Here is a 19,737-nt window from a genome sequence, read left to right on the forward strand (position 1 = left end):
CCCTACCCTCTCCTTCTATTTCCCCCCCCCCCATGTCATCACCTTTTCTCCCATCTTCCCTTTCCGTTCGTTGTCTTTTCTCGCCTCGACTCACCTGCCCCACCTCCCCCTTTACTCGACTGTCCTCTCCGTGTGGAGGATTTGCTTGCTGATCCTACACACAAAAGGAGGGTGGATAATCAGCTTCCTCTCTCATCCGGCCTGAATCGGTCCTCTTCAGAATTCCCACGCGATGCCATGGCTTCCGAAAGCGGACTGTAACCCATTATCCCTCATCTACTCAGCCACTCATCCTTAATCTTTGGCTCTCTTATCCCCACTCCTTCTGATTTCTGCGCTTCCACATTCCCCAACCAGCAGATGGACAGCATTCATATCCGACAAGGTTATTGCTTTGAGCTTGTGACCAAACACACATCCAGTCAAACAATGTAGGGAACACACTGTATTCTACATCAACTCTGGATAGTCAATCAGTAATTGTTAAGGATTTTACAGTAGAGGTGGTCACATTTACAGTTTTGCTGTTAATCAGGCCTGTTTAGAGTGTTACTGTAGAATGATGGGTCTGGGTTTCCGGTACATGTAGCGACAAGACTAAAGCTTGTGTCCCAATTCTATACTACAATCAAATATATTGTGTCCAAAATATTATGCAATTTGCTGCAGCAGGATATCAGATCAGCCATGTAAAGACACAAATATGCACGCTCACTCACAGACACACTCACACACACAATGCATGGTTCTCCTGTCAGATAATAATAGCATTGAATATTTTATTAATACATTGTGTTGGCTCTTTGTGGAATGTCTTTGTCAGGGGCATTCAAAAGTTTGTGGTCTGATTGGCATGCATTTTGTGCCACTCTATCTAAGAGTTGTTGATAAATTTCTATGGCTGCTTAATGCTTGTAATTTAAAAAGTCAGCCGACAAAATGTTATGGCCATCCAACAGTTGTTAAGATATTTATTTCTGGACCAAAGCAATGGACCTACACATTGCCATCCCTCTCATCAGCATGGCTAAAAACACCTACGTCTTTTTCACATAAAGGCCAAGAATCAGTTGTCAATTTCTCAAAATGGTTGCCAATTGCAACCTGGCAACCGTTACTGTCGGGCCCTGATATGTGTTTTGAATACCTGTATATTCTGCCTGAGCAGGCTACCAACTCCCAGGAGCACTGCCTTGTGTTCTTACTATGAGCTGGCTTGTCAACCTTTAAGGGAAACATCTGACCTACTACTAGTCTCCAACTTCAGTTCCTCCTATTGTCTGCTTTCTCGTCTTCATGTCGCTCCTATTTCCACATTTACGCAAAGGGAATCTGTTTGTTATCAATTACACTTCTGCTCACATCTCTTTTTCTGCTTTTGTGTTGTTCTCTGCTTCAAATGTTTTCATGCATTTGTTGTTCTTTCCCATCTGTCCCATCCACATTTCATTATCAAGGAAAAAGGGGAAACATTGTTTCACTTTTTTTCTTTCCGATCATTACAATGTTAACAGATGATGTCAACTCCTCTGTTGCAAATTAAAAGACCAAGCTAAGCTTTTTAAATCAATCAATCAGAGACAGATCTTGATGTCTTAGGTTGTTGATAGAATATTTTTTTCTCATAAACATTGCATTACAACACTGCGACACGCTGGATATGGAAGTGACAAAATGAAGAGTTAAAGGCAGAATGAGAGAGAATGATGTAGTAGCAAAAGGAGTGCATGGTGTGTGTGTGTGTGTGTGTGTGTGTGTGTGTGTGTGTGTGTGTGTGTGTGTGTGTGTGTGTGTGTGTGTGTGTGTGTGTGTGTGTGTGTGTGGAGCATTACTGATTCATTCAGGCCTCTGATCCCTGGCTGTGTGCGAGCAAAGCCCCTCTTCTCTCTTCTCTGACTTCACATTTCAAAATTCATTGCTTGGCTCTTGGTATTCCTCAAACCAAGCTCCAAGAAGAATCAACTATCCCATTCACCCATCAATGATTCACTGTCAAACCTTGGGCAGGATTTCAACAACACAGCCACAGAAAAGTTTGGATGCATGTGTACTTGTACTTTAGACAGGGAGTGAATTTGTCAATTCTAGAGATGGTCCCCCCACAAAAAGACCTCTAAAAGGATGATTTGGAGAGTGGCTCTTTCTGTAGCCGACATTTTTTCGAGGTATTATCTCACAAAAGAAGAACATATTTTGATTGCATCCTTGTTGCGGCAGATGAATAAAGGCCAGCCTGAATCCTTTGAATAATTAAGGGGGATAGTTTGATATTGCAGCCAGACTGCAGGTAGAGTTGATGTAGGTCCAGCTCTTACACAGCCATTCCAGAAATCAAAGCACTCTTTGACAAGCCTGGACATGACAGAAGTCCTTGATGGATTCATAAGAGAAGGTTTGGATCAATACGCCCCTATTGGTTCACAATTCACTCACCTGGGACAGTCTCTTTGTCAGCCAGAGAGAAAAAACAAAAGATGCAACGCTTGATTGCATCATTTTTCCCCCTGTCTGTTGTGCAGATCCCCAACGCAGCAATTAAGGAGAAAAGGTGGTACAGCATGCCGAGTGAATGTTGCTTCCAATCAGAATGACCTCAAGCTTTTTTCATTTTTTTTTTTTTAGAAGTGAGCTTTGATGGCTCGCTCAGATGAAACAGGCAGAGCTCATCAGGTGCGTCACAATAAATAATCTCAAGGACAGGCCTTAACATCGCCTTCAGCGAAGCAGTTAGCGTGACATCAAACCTGCCACTCTGCAGCTTTGTCTTGATCTCGCAGGTGTTTGTCAGCTGTCTAGGTGAGAAAGAGATTGGTGAAAGACAAGTTGATATCTCTCCTCCTGACGCTTCCCGCAGAGATCTGCAAGAAAATAAATCACTTGTTTTCATTGTCTCATTTTACTTTTTAAGATAGTCTTTGTCTTCTAATTTGGAAAGCTGACTTACCTATTTCCTATTTGTTTCCAACACTTATATTTCACCTTTTCTGAAAAAAAGGTTATTTCACAGTTTGAAATATCACCTTTGCTTTCAGAGTCAAACAAAGCTGCTGCAATTTGAGCTGATAGTCACACCCAAATTGAAATGGATCAATTGCCATGTTGTTGGCTTTCTTGCATTGACTTTATTAAGCAAATGTGCTGAGTGTTTTTAATTGCATCTTATAGCTAACTTGATTTCAATCAGACGGTATTTTTCTTGAGAACAATAATGACTCGGGCAGTGAGACAAAAAAAAAGATTTACTGATTAGGAGAATGCACATTGTAGGTAGACCTGAGTGAATTTTTTGTGGAAAATGTGGAGCCCTTAATATCAAAAACACAGGATAAGCTAAAGTTGTAGCAAGTTTCTTGATTAACAAGAAAAAAAAATGTGATCCCAGCAACACAAAAAAAAGATATAAAGGTAAACATATAAAATATGTAGCAGGATGTGGGAGTTATATTGGAGTCATATTTCTTCCAAAAGACATTTCCAAAGGCAGCCTGTATCAGTTTCTGCTCGTAATGCTTCAGCACTAAAGTGGTGCTGCTGAGAATCTGTGAAAGCCATTCTCAAAGTTGTCCCAGTTGTCCCGTATGTCAGCCTTGGCGCCGTGGCCATATAATCTCATGGGATTTCTATCACACAGGTGCTGTTGCTTATTTATTCTCCCCTCGACACATCCACTGCCCCCAGCGAGCATTGTTAACACTGGCTAACTATCTGTCACTACAAGCTAACAGAGCTTTGCGTTGGTTGTCCCCGGCTCCAAACATCCAACCCCCTCAAGGCACTACACCCCGGTTCTGGGCTCCAACCGCTGACCTGATGGTCTGTGTGATCTTCACTGCAGGCGGTACTCACTCCCTGGCTCTCCAGAGCTGACAGGTGTGTGGTAAAAAAAAAATCTTATTGGGCAGTTCAGACCAGAACACTGAGTCAAAGGGACGTCCATGTCTTATACTTTGGTTTCTGCTCATTTCTCTCACTTTCTTTCTCTGATCAACTTGGCCATTTCATATGAACAGACAGAGAGAGATAGAGATGACTCTGAAAACTAAAAGAAACCTGTGAAACTCCTAAAGAGTGAGTGGGCCTAAGCCCTAGGGCTAAGACAAATCACCTGAGGCAGACTACAATTCTACTTTGTACTTTAAGACGTTTTTTCCCCCTTCAATGTCTATTTTAGTCATGAATAGGTATGAGAGGAAAATGAGGTATTTCCTTTAATTAGAAACCCTAGGTACATGAGAATGTGATCTTTTTGTTCTTTGCCTAATTAGGCTGCATGTATCTAGAAATATGCATTGTGTTCTTACCTGAGTGTAAGTTTGGGCCACCCTTAAGGGGTTGACCTACTAAAAGTTACAGGGATAGCGTGTGCGTGTGTGTGTGCATGTTTGTGTGTGTGCGCATCCTTGAGTGTGTGTGTGTGTGTGTGTGTGTGTGTGTGTGTGTGTGTGTGTGTGTGTGTGTGTGTGTGTGTGTGTGTGTGTGTGTGTGTGTGTGTGTGTGTGTGCTCATGTGTGAATACACGCATGCACGGGTGTGGAAACTTTACGAAGCTTTTCAAGGTGAAAAGTGAGTGTGTTGTGACAAGAAAATCATGGCTCCGTCTGTGAAATGGAAGAAAATGTCAATTCCCTATGTGGAAAAACCACGTAATGACTCTCCCAGAGGAAAAGGGTAACCAACACACACACACAACACACACACACACACACACACACACACACACACACACACACACACACACACACACACACACACACACACACACACACACACACACACACACACACACACACACACATCTATGTGCATAGATACACACTTGGGTTTTACTCTTACTATACCTTCATCTGCCCCTCAACAGACAGCAGGTCTATGGGGAGTCCTGACAAGAGGTGTGAATGTGTGTGTGTGTGTGTGTGTGTGTGTGTGTGTGTGTGTGTGTGTGTGTGTGTGTGTGTGTGTGTGTGTGTGTGTGTGTGTTCATTTTATCCTTCGACTCACCTGTCAAACTAAATCAGGTAGTTCTGTGAAGGTTAAGACAATGAGATCTACTTTTCAGAGACAGACAGGAGAAACAAAAGAGAAACACTGAGTTTCTTCGGGTCAAATTCTGCAGCTGACTCAAGCTTTTCTTGCTTATCAAAGCAACCCCCCTATGCCCTTAAACTGTTGGCACTTCTGTCTATCAGAACAGAAAAGATCCTCCGCTTTACAAGCAGTGGATACAACCCCACGTACGCTGGCTCTGCACTGCTTCTTCTCCTACAGTTAAATAGACAGTGATGCTGTAGAGCGAGAGTGAGGGCCCGATGGCTTCAGAGAAGATCAGTGTGTTAACAGGCACTTAATTAATCTGTTTAGTGTCGACTTTCTGAAGTAACCTGATTTCTTGACATCATGTAAATTATAGAGTTTCGTTAAGGAGCGATACTGCAGGTGAATAGGGCAAAATAAATCTAACTAATAGATATTGCCGTGAACCTTCCCTAGTTGATTACATACATTAATACAGTTATTTGTTCTATTACAAGTTTTCTTAAAATCTATGTTTAAATTTGCAAATTATCTTATCAAATATGTGCTAATTTGCACACATTTCCAGACCAGAAATCTGAACACTAGATAAAGACAGGTTCAAAATTCCTGTTTCATCTTGTTGACCTCCATCCATCCATTATCTTTAACTGCTTAACCTATTCAGAGTCGCGGGGGGGCTGGAGGCGTAGTCTGCACACGGAAGGCCTGTCCCGGAATTAAAATAATGATGCGTATTGTAAATTCCATAAGTTGCAATACACTACAGGTTAATAGGGTAAAAAAAATATATCAGGAAGTCTTCACTACGAGACTCTCACAGGTGATTACTGTACATAAAGACAATCATTTTATTTAATATAACTTTTCTGAGATTTTATGATAATAAAAGAAAATCATTGACAGCATTCGAATTCAATCTTACTTTTTGTACACAAAAGACATAAAGCAATTTTCTAAATTGAGCAAAAGATTACTGCACTCAGGTTTGGCACGTGGCAAGGCAGCTTTATCACCTTGAAGCTACATGTCGAGGTAGTGACAGTTAGCACTTTTACAATTTTTTACCTAACTGTAATCTGTAATTGGAAAATATTAATTTGGATGAACCATCATCTTAGCAGTTCATTTTCATACCTGACATAAATAGGACAACCCTGTCTTCATCAAGAAAAAACTAAGAGGAGCACTTTGTCAGTTTATTCATTATTTTAAGTTAATTTGAATCACACATCGAAATGTATTAACTTGAAGATACATTTAAAATGGGCCATAACAAATCTAAATAAAGTTAGGTTCAAAAGAACAAAAATGTTGAAAGAACATATTTTGTTTATAGATATGCCCCTGATTGTCCAATGGCAGAGTGAAGTATCTGGATTTTTAGGTATCATGCTTGGTCTGCGCAACTCTTTTGTTTGTTTTATTATTTTAATCATAATAAACTGCAGGCACTACAACATCTCTACTTGTTACATGGTTTTCTTGGCCATCCTAAAACTCTTTCTAACAAGGTTTTTGTCTGACAGTGACAAAGGATGAATGGAACATCGTGACTCGTAGACATGTGGCTTTGTATTTTCCACGGCTGAGACCACAATCAAACTAAAACTGTCAAGTCTAAAGATGTGAGCTTCTACAGCTAAACAGCAGACCAATTTAAAAATGTAGAAATGTGTGCTCTATGAGGAAAATATAATGCATCGCATATGCAATGCAATGCAAATGAAATAATCCAACATGTGGCCCCTCAAATTTATATATAACTGCTATTGTGCAGTCTGCATTATTTCATGAGAATCAGTGTCCTTGTACAGTCTATCTGCAGAGTGCTGCTGAGCTCTACTGCACTACATAACAGTGTGTGAGACTGAAGGGCATCATCTCTGGAGTTTCCACAGACCCAACTGTATGTCGACCTAATGTCTCCTGCTGCAAGAGGTGAAAGCATACCTTGATCTGTGACACAGAGGAAATCGTATCCAATGTGATCTAATGATAGGAACCAACATATAACCTTGACCATATGTGATGTAATGTGAAAAACTAGCGTGTCACCATACTGTGTGCAGTCACTGTGGTGTCATCCAGCCACATCGCCCCCTCCTCCTCCTTCTCACCCTCTGACTCTTTTTTTTTCCTAAATCATACATATTTCAAGGGTAGTGCTTTCTCCTGCCACCTGACTTAAGGAGGGTCTGAGGAAAGAAGTAAGGACGCCGTGGAGAGCCTCTCAGGTGAAACCCTGTCAATAGAAGCAGTCACTTCACCTCCCACAGCCCAGATGGAGAAAAGGAGCAGCAGATAAACTTTTGAAACATTCAGTGTGGCAAGGTTATCTTTGTGTGCCCCGCTGACTGTGTGTGAGTGTGTGAGTGTATGTGTGTGTGTGTGTGTGTGTGTGTGTGTGTGTGTGTGTGTGTGTGTGTGTGTGTGTGTGTGTGTGTGTGTGTGTGTGTGTGTGTCTGCAAGTACGTGTGCACTTGGGTGTGTTTGTGTCTCTGAAATTGCAACTGCAATGTCAGTCATTGTGTAGAGCTGAAGAGGTTGGTGCCTCCACATCTGTTGTAATTTCCACTTTTTTATCATGAAGTGAAATAAAAAGCTCAACAAAAAAATGTGGGATGAACCCCTGGACTTGGAGTAAAAGATGTTTGTTCGGTTGCGAAGAAAGATAACTAAAAAGCAACAGTCCAAATGAATGCAATTGTTTTCTCTGTCTCTGCTGGATGTTGATCCACAACTCTCTGCCATCGCTATATAAGTCACAACTAAATTATGGCCAAAAAATACGACAATGAAGGCTTTTACACAAGAGCTGTGGTTAAGATTAAATAAAGGCTACAAAATGTGAATGTTGCCATAGATATTAAGGTTTTAAAAAGATTTTGGTAGAAGGAATGTTATTGTTAAAATATCTTCCTGTGGAAAAATGTTTAGCATAAGTAAGAAATTCAACCTGGGTTGTTGCAGATATGGCTCTTAACCACCTGATGTCGCATTCCATTTTCATGTTAATCTACTTCCTGTTTCTCGTCATCCACCTCCGCTTTGTAATCTTTTAATGGTGAAGACCTTTTATGCACAAAGCGTATTATTTGCACTGTAAATCATGATATTGCCTTTTTTTTTTTTTAAATAAGAGCAAGGTAATTACAACACAAACTGTATATATACTTTGTTCTTACATGGGTGCATATGCGTGTGTGAGATAAAGGGTTATGACCTGATGTGTTGAGCCTTGTAGATCCGCATGTGAGTGCATGTAGAAACAAGTCATTGTGCATATTTACCCGTGCATGACCGTTTTCATCACACACGTTTTTTTATTGTATTATCTAACGCCTTTTGATGCATACAATTATACACAATGTGAATACTGTTGGAAAAACTATTTCTATTATCTCCTCAAGTTGCCTGAGGATATTATGTGTTCGATCGTGTGTGTGTGTGTGTCTGTGTGTGTGTGCACATCGGAGTCTGTCCATGGCTAATCCTGCATATAACTGGACCCATCAGCCTTGTATTGCTCATTTATGACTTTACGCTCAAGGACTTTTCATGGCTGCGGTGATTCACCCTTTTTGAAAAACATATTATATTGAGTTTTAAACCCTTATTGACTGCTGGCTCCTCATTACTCTTAACCGGTTTGTAGGGGCCGCAATGTATGTAGAATTATTGCTTATCAATTGACAAACTGAACGGAGCGTTGACTGCAACAGAGCGTGTCTCTCATGTTGGTAGGAAGGGAGCTAGTTATGTCTCCGAGGTGGTTTGTATTAATTCAGTCAAACATTACAGCAGTGGTCCGCAGACCAGCAAGACAAATCTGGGTGTGTAAAGTGAAAAGTAGCAGCCGGCAGAAACAAACAAATCTTTGATTAATGATGGCTCCAACCTGATCCCTCTAAAAGCGCCATTTACTATGTGATGAAATTATATGATATTACTACAGGATTTTCTGTGATTGTTTTTGTTTTTTGTCTGTATACACTGTGATCCACCTCCTTTTTTTCTGTTGTTAAAGTGTTGCATACCCTTGTTATACGATCAGAAATACTTTCAGCACTTTAAAGCTGTAGTTCACAGGAGGCGGTGTGCACAGGTGTTCTGCATACAGTGATCGGGTTGTGATTTGTTTGTTCCTACAACTGCCATTCCAGCTGAACCATGTATGCACTGATGAAGGTCCTTTAGACCGCAAGCTGAAAATAAAGGGTTCTCTGCATAGAAAAAAAGTATGCGGTTATCTATTCTACCACTTTTTGATAGAATGAAAGGAATACATTTAACCAATATCATACACATGGAGGGAAGGTGGGGTGGTATCATGAAAAAATAATACTTTTGAGGTGTCGACATTGTTCAAAACATTTCTCGAAGCCGCAGGTTTAAATAAAGCATCAGGTATTTAAGAAAAGGTCCGTTGCTCTTCTCAAAGCACCACCTGCCACAGTTTGGATGATGAACATTGGACAGCATTTCTGTTTTCATTAATATCACTATTTGTCAAACAGTGGGTGGTGTGCATGAGTGTGTGCTCGTATCGACGTGCGGTTGATGGAACCCCCCAGAGTTTTAACACGTACAACTGTTGACCGTGTCTGAGCTGTCTGATTCCGCTCATGTTCATTTAATGAGCGAATAGCGTGCACGCCGGGAGGCGGTCACGGCGAATCATAAAGCCAAATGAGACTTTGTAATGGGCTGACTGAAGCAAAAGACTTTATTAAAATCAATAAGTGCAGCAAAGAGCCAAACAGGGTCTGTTTGCAAGGTTAACGGATCGTGGCTACACAATCGATGACACCACTACATTTGTATCAGATCATCAACAAACGCACGCACACTCCAGACGGGATTCCTTTATGCCAAAGCCCGACGTTTCTGAGGACCCATTACTTAGATCACCGACATCCTGCATGGAGGCTTTATTCCATCATGCATCATTCTTTTGATGCACATACATCATCCACGTAAGTGCAGTGTGAATGCCATTAACGTCACAGTTCAACGTAATTCCACTGCTGCCACACTACTGTGAAAAACACTCAAGGTCAGAGCCTTTGGTTCCTTTCCAGGAGCGTGGAAATGGAGATTTATTGTGAATAACTAATGCATTCCTCCATTCAATATATGACCCTGCACAATAGTGGATTGGACAGAAAGATTTATCTCAATTTACCACTGCTTTGCCATTTCTAATGCTGCTATGACTGCTTATCTAACAAGTCCAGGTAGAATGTCATATTGTATTTAAATGGGTAAAGTTAAAATGTAGCTTTATATCTTATGATGTCTCAAAAAAGCATGTTAATTGAAAAAGTTCCAGACATTTATGGGATATGGCAGAGGTTGTTTTTCAAGAGTGTCTTTTCTTGATTGCTTAGTTTTTTTCCTTTCTCGCTCCTCGAAACCTTAAATATCATTATTTTATATATTTCTCTAGAGGGCTAGCCTAACTTTAGCCTCTCATTATGTGCACTCACATTGTTTCTGCCTTGCCTCTCCTTTGCTAGTGCTGTGTGTCGGGAATTTATGATTGGCTCCCCAGGGACGGGTACTTAATGCCTCAGAGAAGGTAAACATTGAGAAAACTGACTTTAACATGCAATAACTATGGTGCCATGAAGACACAAATGATACAAACACACATGTTGACATGCACAGGATGCATCTTGACATCCAGATCATATGGAATGATATTAAACATCAAAATTAAGTAGCGCGAGTAATGAATTTGCCACATACTTGAACATTTCCTTCACTTCATGTGCTTCTCTCTCGTGTCTCTTGTCGAGTCTCCAGAGGACCCTTTCACCGGTAGTCGAGAACATGAATGCCACAATGCACTAAAGTCACTCATTTCTCTCTCAAGCTGTCACTTAGCACTTCTCCGCGCTCTGCCTTTTGTGCTATACCTGTCGGTTTCGCTGTCTGCTTGGATGTCTGTCTTTCTGTTGCCCTGTCAGAAGGTCTGTCGAAACTTTGTTTTCCCACCAGCCATCTCAGCCTTTGTCTCGGGCCCCGTCGGCTGCTGTGTGCTAATTTGTGAAGATGTGTGAGGTCTGTGTCGGTGACTCTTTTGTATGGCATCTCTCTCACTCACTCACTCACACACAAATCCCCTTGTTAGATATGTTTGTTTCTGCTATTGTATGTCAAGACTTTTTAAGAGCACTCTGTCATGCTGTCTGAATCTGTGTACCAGTCACAATGCACTGCAATAAAAGAACGATAATATAAGACTGCACAGGCCAATCAATAGTGTTTGTTATTTGCTTATCCACTTTTATTATCAGCCTATTTTACAAAAGCACAGTACCACCAACTGATATTTGACATCTATACAGTAGTTTCTTTAAAATATAATCTCTGCATGCAGCTATCCCCTTTAGGATTTAGTGTAAATAGGTTAAATGAAACAAAAAATGAATAATGAGGTTCAGTCCCGTAGTTGTTTGCCTTGTTAAAATGTCATGGTAAAACATATACAGTACAATTAAGGGAAGGAAGCCAAGGGGTTTGCCACAAAGACTCCAGACATCCTCGTGTCTGCTTAAAAAAAACTGTGATATTTGTGATGTACTCTTGATGTTGCATGACTTTTATGATGCCAAGAAAACACTTAAGACAACCATTAGTATAACAAATAAAACACTGTAGGTAATGTATGTGCATTCACAGTATATGTATGTTGGCATACAATTTAATTGGCTGCTGTTTGAAAATACTGTGTCAATTAAACCCTAACAGTCTCCACAGCGGCACACAGCTTTAGCCATCCAAGGACTCCGAGCACACTCCCTCAACAAAGACAAAGACAGACATTCCTAAACACAAGTCACAGCCTTTTTCTCTTCAAGACGGCACTCTCTGCTTTTCCATCATCTGGTCACATCGCACTCCAACCTCCCGAAACGCACACTCAGATAAAGTCACGCCGAGGGAGGCGGGACACCTTTTACCTCTCCTCCTCGTCTCCTTCACCTCCTCACTTCTTTGTCTGAGCCACCACCGTCCTGCTTGGTGTGATATTTCAGTGTCTGACATGAGGCGTTACACCTCAGTTTATAGCTGCCGACTACTCCTGTGAGCTACGCGTTGGGGGGGAAGCAAAATTACAGGGTGCTGAGATTGACAGCCGAGGTGCGGCAGATCCTCTGCACCCTTGAGCACCCTTTTGGCTATGAACCCCACCTCTCTGGCATATCAGCACTAACACCAAGTGAGCAAAGTGTACATTAATTCACTGCTGATTTGCAGTCATACATTTTATTGCATGAATGGATTACCATGCATAAAAAAGAAAACTGCCTTTACTCTGTGGTACTTGACCACACTGAATAAACTCCCTAAGAGAAACTTAGGGAGTTTATTCAAATAAACAAAACATGGAAAGCAAAGGAGGAGTTGTCATAAAATGTCCATATTACAAGAAGATAAGAAATTGAAGGCTACTGCTTAAAACGAAAGAAGCCACAGTACTCACATACAGTGCTCACATTCATCTTCTAAAGACAGAGAGAAAACATTTTGTACATGACAGGTCAGTCTCACTTTGCTATTTTTTTTCCTCTCGGATATCAAACAGCGATATAGATTGAAGAGGCGTGAAGACGAGCGCTATTGAACAGTATGAGTGGGGGAAAAAAAACACAAAAGCAGAACAAGGACAGAAAGCTGTGAGAAAGAAAGGAAGGGCATTATGTGGGTTGTTATAAGCGCGAGGACTGCCGAGAGAGGAATGGGAGACCAAGAGATGGAGAACAACAGCGAGACACAGAGAGAAACATGAGAGGACGCCCATCAAAGTGCTGTCTTTTCTGCTGTGCACAGCGGCCCGACGCGCTGCGAGTAAAGAAGATGGAGTTGTAGAAGAACAGGCTGCCCATTAAAAACAGAGAGAGGAAGAAAAAGAAGAAGGAAAGTAGAAGTATGGGAAAACTCACGCTCGCTCTCTCTTTAGGCCCACCGAGAGGCAATGATCGGCCTCTGAGTTTAACATCAGCAGCTGATGGGCATCAGGCTCCCTCAACCCTCATAGGCCTTTTCTTCTGCTCCAACATCTCTCTCCACCTCTCCTCTGTTCTCCTCCCTCGCAGGTCGCTCATATAATTGGCTGTGCAACAGTGTTGGATGTCATACTGTGCTCGCTTGTGTCAGTGTGAGCGGGATGTGTTTCTCTGACATCCTGTGACTTCATACGTATGTTTTGCCATTTCAATGTGTGATAATTCTAGTTTAAAAGTTGTATGTGTTTAGAACGTATAATGATGACAGGGAGAGGAGATGTCTTAGACCTCTCTGTCTATTTTTTTTTTTTTTTGCATAATCAACACACAGACGCCATATGCTTCATTTTTACTGGAGAGCTGCAGTCCTTGCAAAATAGACTCTCATCATGTCTTTTAAAAGGCAATCAAAATGACAAGTGACAAATGATAAGCCAAGCCAGCCTCATATCAACCCATAAAAAACATGTTTTACTTAGAAATGGAATATGACAAACAGTTGCTCACTTGTAAAACTTCTTAGCTGAGCAGAGGAGCAGTAATGCACTGCTGCCTTACTATTAATGTACAGTGGTTTGAAATAAGACTAAATAATAAAAGGCTAGTTGCACTGTCCATGTCATGTCATTTGATGCTTGCAGCACACATTACGTATCATGCAGTCAGGAGCTGAGATGTGCAAATCTGTGAGGAAATTTGTAAAATCACTTGCCAACTTTTCCTGGAGCATTCACTGAAAGATGAAAACTCAAAGTACATTTTTTTTGAATCGTCACATATATTCCATACATAAAAAAAATCGACCTCTGCTTATGTTTTATCCCATCCTAACTTTTTAGGAGGAGTCGGCTGCTGTTAAGCACTCGGGAGAAAAACTAGTGTTCAGAGTCTCCGCCTCCTACTTTTTTATGATAGGCATATTTTATGTTTTAAGAAAGTTTTTGCACAAATTAGCATCACGATTAAATCACAGTTAACGCGAGTTTGGTAACCAAGCTAGCTAGCTAGCCTGAGCCTGAACTACCAGGGGCTGTGGCTCAGAGGTACAGCGAGAGTCCTCTAATGGGATTATCGGTGTTTCAATTCCCGGCTCCAGCAGTCTGCATGTCGAGTTGTCATTGGGCATGATGCTGAACACCAAATTGAAGACGCTGAATGGGTAAAGGTTACTCACTTTCATTCTATTTTATACAGAGCTGAAAATAATTAAAAGTGTATCATATAACTCTGATCAAAGAAACTATAAGTAGTCTGACTGTCTGAATGTGCATGAATCCAGACTGTTGTATAAGGCACACATAATTGAAAAAAATCACACTGCATTAAACATTATCATCCATAACCCACTGAGTCAAGCCAATGACCTTTCACTCATGTAGGCCAGTTGCAGTGGAGTCAGCTCTGCAGTGTAGCACAGCATGAACATCAGGTCATTGGTCAGAGAAGTTTGTTTTTTTTCTTTCCAAGTCAAATCGAATTTTCTATCTACTTCGATCAATATTTGATTTCTATTTGTGGCTCTGTATGAAGCTGCTGTATCTTCATTAGCGGCCCAGAGTTACAGAGAGGGTTATTCATTTTTCTTTTCTTTTTTTTCATTACTGGAGTATATGCTCAAGATTAGTTGGTTCTGCAAGAATCTCGTTAGCTTGATGGCTTTTTTTTTTCCGTCTTCTCTTATTCATTATCTATCACATATACACACTAAAAAGTGTGTATTTGTTGGGTTAAAGAAATGAATGTAAATCACATCTTTTGGCCATTCTTTATCTTGATCCAAACTTTTGTCAAACCCCTGCAGGCACCAATTAAGGAATGCACTTCTTTAAATTCTCCATGACTTAAAATGAAGGTCGCACTGATGAACATTTACATCGTGCTATGAAATACCAAATTAGATACATTTGCTCTGAAAATTCATTATCACAATTTGTACGTGCCAGAAAAGGGCATAAAAATCAAAAATCATCCTCCCGAGCTTCAGCTACACTGTTAATGCTTGTTACCAAATAAAACTGAGAAATGCAGAGAGACCAGACACTCCAGGCAAACTAATAAGAGGAACTAATTACATAGCACCTCATCTATTCCCCTCGTAACTGTGTCTCGATTTTACCTCTGAAACTTTCTCAAGCATAAAGACATTAATATCAACTCTCTGTGTGCTCTCTCCTTAAGTGCTACTTTTTATGCCACTTTAGCTAAGATTAAAAAGGCAGAAGTGAGCAAAACCTCCCTGCTCTCCTCAACCCTGACACTCCATCTTGGTTTGTGCGGTTTCCCCCTTTAACTCCTCGCCTCTGAATGTCCCCAACTCCCCTTGAATATCCCATAGCTCTATAACAACTGTCCACAGTCGGGGCCAAAGAGGAGAGGGAGCGTCTGTGTTTGTGCTCCCTCATACATAACCAAACTGTGGGTTTGGAGACTCCGAAGGGAGTAACAAGTCCTATTGAGAGTGATGTCACATACTCTCCAACAACAAATCACCTTCACCCCATCTATAATACATATCCACATCCACCCCTGGAGGTTTTATCAGCTAAATACCCTTCAGTCGGAGATCGTAGGCATAAGCTCATGTGTAAATTTGCCGTGCAGCTCAGAGGACACGTTGGACTGGGAGACAACCGATAAAAGCTACCATTAAAGCAGCATTCGGGGCCTTTTTTTGTAATGAAGATGGAGGAACTGCACTCCTGACAGTGTCGGTAGATAAACAAACCTGGGATTTATTCAAGGTTGGAGCAGTAGGAAGGGTTAGGGTGAAGCAAGGCAAAACAACTGACACTACATTCATGCATCTGAGCAAATTCTTTTAGCATAGGTTTTTGCATGTGTCTGTGAAAGCTCTGGCTAAATAGCTTGACACTAGTTTGCATAGTAGTGCCAGCGAGTGCATTCAAAAAAGTGTACTTTGTGTTTATGTGTGTGCCTCCATAAAATCTAATCTTGTGGTTGCAGTTTCAGGTGGAGGCAGCCTAGCAGCCTAGCACACCTTCACCAGGCCTGCTGCTGAATCCTAAAATCACTCTCCACAGCTACCTCCGTCAGTGAGAGCAGGGGGGGGAGGGAAGGCTGTATGGGGATATAGAGGTTGCAGGTTCATTTTGTGTGGTCGAGGTGTGCGTGTGTGTGTGTGTGTGTGTGTGAATGTGTGTGTATGTCTTTTATTTTTCACTTTGTGCAAGGAGTTGAAGCAAAGTGACCCCACAGCCATGATATCCCCTTGGTGAGGAGGAGCTTCAGCTGAAGATGACAATGGGATGAGCCAATGGAGGTGATGGGTTATTAAGAGCAGGGTGAAAAGGTGAGGTCAGGATCACGACGCAGAGGATCCAGAGAGGGAATCATGGATTGCTTTATGCTGCCGGGAAGATTGCTTTGGAACATATTGAAGCACCTCTTGAGTTAATAAACACAGCTGAGTGTGGGGGGTGATTCAGACTGCTGAATAAAAAGTGATAAAACTCCAACTTGTGTTTTAGAATGTTAGACTTTACTTCTTACCCGGCAATTTCACACAAGCACCCTAGAGGCTGCTTCACAGCCTGGTTACAGTTCTTTTTTAAGGAAGCCTTTCATGTGCTTAGACATTTAAAATGCACTTCTGATAACCCTGTGTAAAATTTCCCTGCATGCATGTACCCAAAAGTAGAAAAACATCTCCTGCCTGCGTTCTTGCCAATGATTTGGCACGCAAAGTAAGCCAGTTACATCTACAGTGAGCATGCAGAAACTAAGAACTGAAAGTAAAATGTTTGCATGCATTGCCACCTCAAATTAACAGGATAATCCAGGTGCTTTGTAAATGTTTTACCATAGCTGAGATAAACTCTCCTCTCCTCTCACCTCCACTTACTGAGAACATACCATACCCTTGTTGCATGCAGTTACATTTCTAAGCCCTTAAGAGAAATTGGCTTGGAAGTATTTTTCCATAAGAAAAAATGTTCATGGCTAGGCAATAATCAAAGTAAAAAAAATATATAAGGGTATAATTAATAAGGATATAAAATAAATAAAAAACTCATCTTATTTGCTTATCAGTGACCGTGTAGGTGAGGTTTGATTAGCTAGTGAGATGATATTTAAAAAGGAACCTTTGAGACAGCTGGGCTGAGTATCAAAAGTAACGCAACCGTTAATGTGACTAATTACTTTTGCTGATGAGTAATTCAAAAAGTACTGTAATTTCATGGGAGAAGTGTAATGAGCAATTGGTCAAATGTTTTAAGTATCTTTCCAGACATTGGTCCCTATATCTCGTCAATAAAATAAGTAAAAAATGAGCGAAACGTTTCCAACCCAAAATCCGTATTACGTTGTGTTTATGCGCATCATAGCATTGTGCAGCTTGTGTAGACAGCTGGATTAAAATAAGAGCATGTCTGTTTTGTCACTGGCTGGTAAAAACAGCCACTGACAGAGGGAAACTTCAGTATCAATCATGATTAACAGTAATACATTATTTGAATACAGTTTAACGCATTATCCAATAAAGTAGCTTTTTGTTCAGTATTCTTGTTTTCTCCCTCACTGCCTGTTTACCTTGACTTCTAACAATCCTTTTAGATAGCATTTAAAAATGGGAGTGGACTGACCGTCTCCATAAACTAAACATCTTATTTATAAGCTTTTTGCTCGAGTAGTTTTCAATTCACTTTTCTTTGCCTTTTTTTAAAAGGTGCAAGATCCAAGATAGGATCATTTGATGTGCCTCTTAATGGCTCTGAACAAAGTGACAGCAAGCCGGCGGCTCACAGCTAACGGTGCCAACAGCACTAACAGTGCAAACTATAGCAAAAGTGCTGACAGAGCTAACTTATTAACTTATAACTTAACCTGAGGGGGGACCGGAGGGTTGGTGCTACACTGTTAGCTAACCAGTGGGGCCCGCTCACATGAAAGAACACACACTTAAAGCACATTAGGGCCGGCCTGGCATTGTCAACAAAGCAAGGAGAACCTTGGATTACAACACACATAGAGGAAAGAGCAACTTCATTCTCTGCTCAGGTAGACATTACTATTGCTAAAGTTTGAATTGGCAGTGTAGGAGAATATAAGAAATATACTGCAGATAAATGAGGACAAGTATCACGGCAGGCTTAACCTTGAATCTCCCAACCAACTCTGTCCCATTTAAGGTTGGGAAATAGCTTTGGAAGGCATTTTATGACCGGTGGGCAGGTGCTATCACTGGGATGGATGGGCTAAAGAGAGATGCAGCGTTAGAGAGATAGAAGCACAAGTGTGAGCTGGTTTTAGCTACGGGGTGAGATGAAATCAGCATGGAGCTTGACAGGGGTAGGATGGGATGTTAAGAAGTAGGAGTGAGGGAGGTCAGGGGATTGAGGGGAACGGCAGTGGGAGGAGGGGGGGGGAGCGGACAAAGTGCCCTGCTGACCACTGATAAGGATGGGTACCTGTGGGTGGTGGCACAACGTGATTGTTTACTTCAAGAAAAACACTCCCTACAATAGACACAGTAAAATACAAGAGAGGCTATTGGATTTTGGAGAAGCAGGTATAAAGAAAAGGGAGAAAGATTAGAAGTGCTAAATGTTAATAGATTAGTCTTCACCGAAATCTTTCTTCTTTATGAGATGTGACACATTGTTAAAACACACCTTGATTAAATGGAAATATGGCTCATCTGTAACATTATCACACATTGGGGAATTAAAATAACCCCAATTCTCTGAGTAATAAGGAAACCTGGAAGAGAAAAAGACACTGCACCTAGTGGAATAATGTCTTATTCAATATCACTTGCTACAATTTGGAGCACAATGGGATCAATGTTAGTGCTTCCCTTGTTCAATTACTTTGAAATTCTAATGCAGTGAGACAATGAGTTGCAACACTCAAGAGTTCACAGACTTCATCTAAATTAAAGTTTAGCCTTCAGTTCAGTCAACCTGAATATAGGAGGATAGATTGTTGGGTCAAATCAATCATTTAGTCTGGCATAGTTATTGATGATCATTATGCATGGGCTAATGATGTCAAGCGCCCACTGACTGAATCAGACTTTCTAAATGCCAGAAGTACTTTGAGATCTGTGTAAGATTTAAAATGTAAAGGAATTGGCACCGATACCTCATTTAAAATTGATACTGGAACCTGATTGGTCAGATTGGTGTTAAGCTCCTTGGCGGTGCTAGTGAGCAAATGTCATCATGCTAGCACTCTTAACTAAAATCGTGAACATTGTAAACACTATATTTGTTTAAGATCAGCATGTTAGCTTTGTCATTGATGTCATCATGAGCATGTTAGCGTGCTGACATTAGCTTTTAGCTCAAAGCACCACTGTACCCAAGTACAGCTTCAGGCTTAGCTGTGGACTCTAAAGTGTTGTTGCAATGGTGTACTGGCCATCTGGCATACTGGTACAAATCCTGATGGGACGCCACATTGGTGGGAGACCAAACCTCCAGCGATGCAAAACTGTACCTCAGGACACCGTAAAATCACTGTCCCAATCACTGTGTTGTTACTAGAGGTAACATAGCATCTGATCACACAAACCACCACAAAGCACTGATGCTGGGAGAAACACTGCTTTTCAGCCTGGTGTGTTAACTCATGCTTTAAGATTTGGAACCATGTTTTCAAGGTCTTTAAACTTCTCCATATACATCATGCAAATAATGACACATGCGCCAACCAAATCAATTTT

The sequence above is a fragment of the Anoplopoma fimbria genome, chromosome 10 (genome assembly GCF_027596085.1).
Source record: "Anoplopoma fimbria isolate UVic2021 breed Golden Eagle Sablefish chromosome 10, Afim_UVic_2022, whole genome shotgun sequence".
Taxonomy (NCBI): Eukaryota; Metazoa; Chordata; class Actinopteri; order Perciformes; family Anoplopomatidae; genus Anoplopoma; species Anoplopoma fimbria.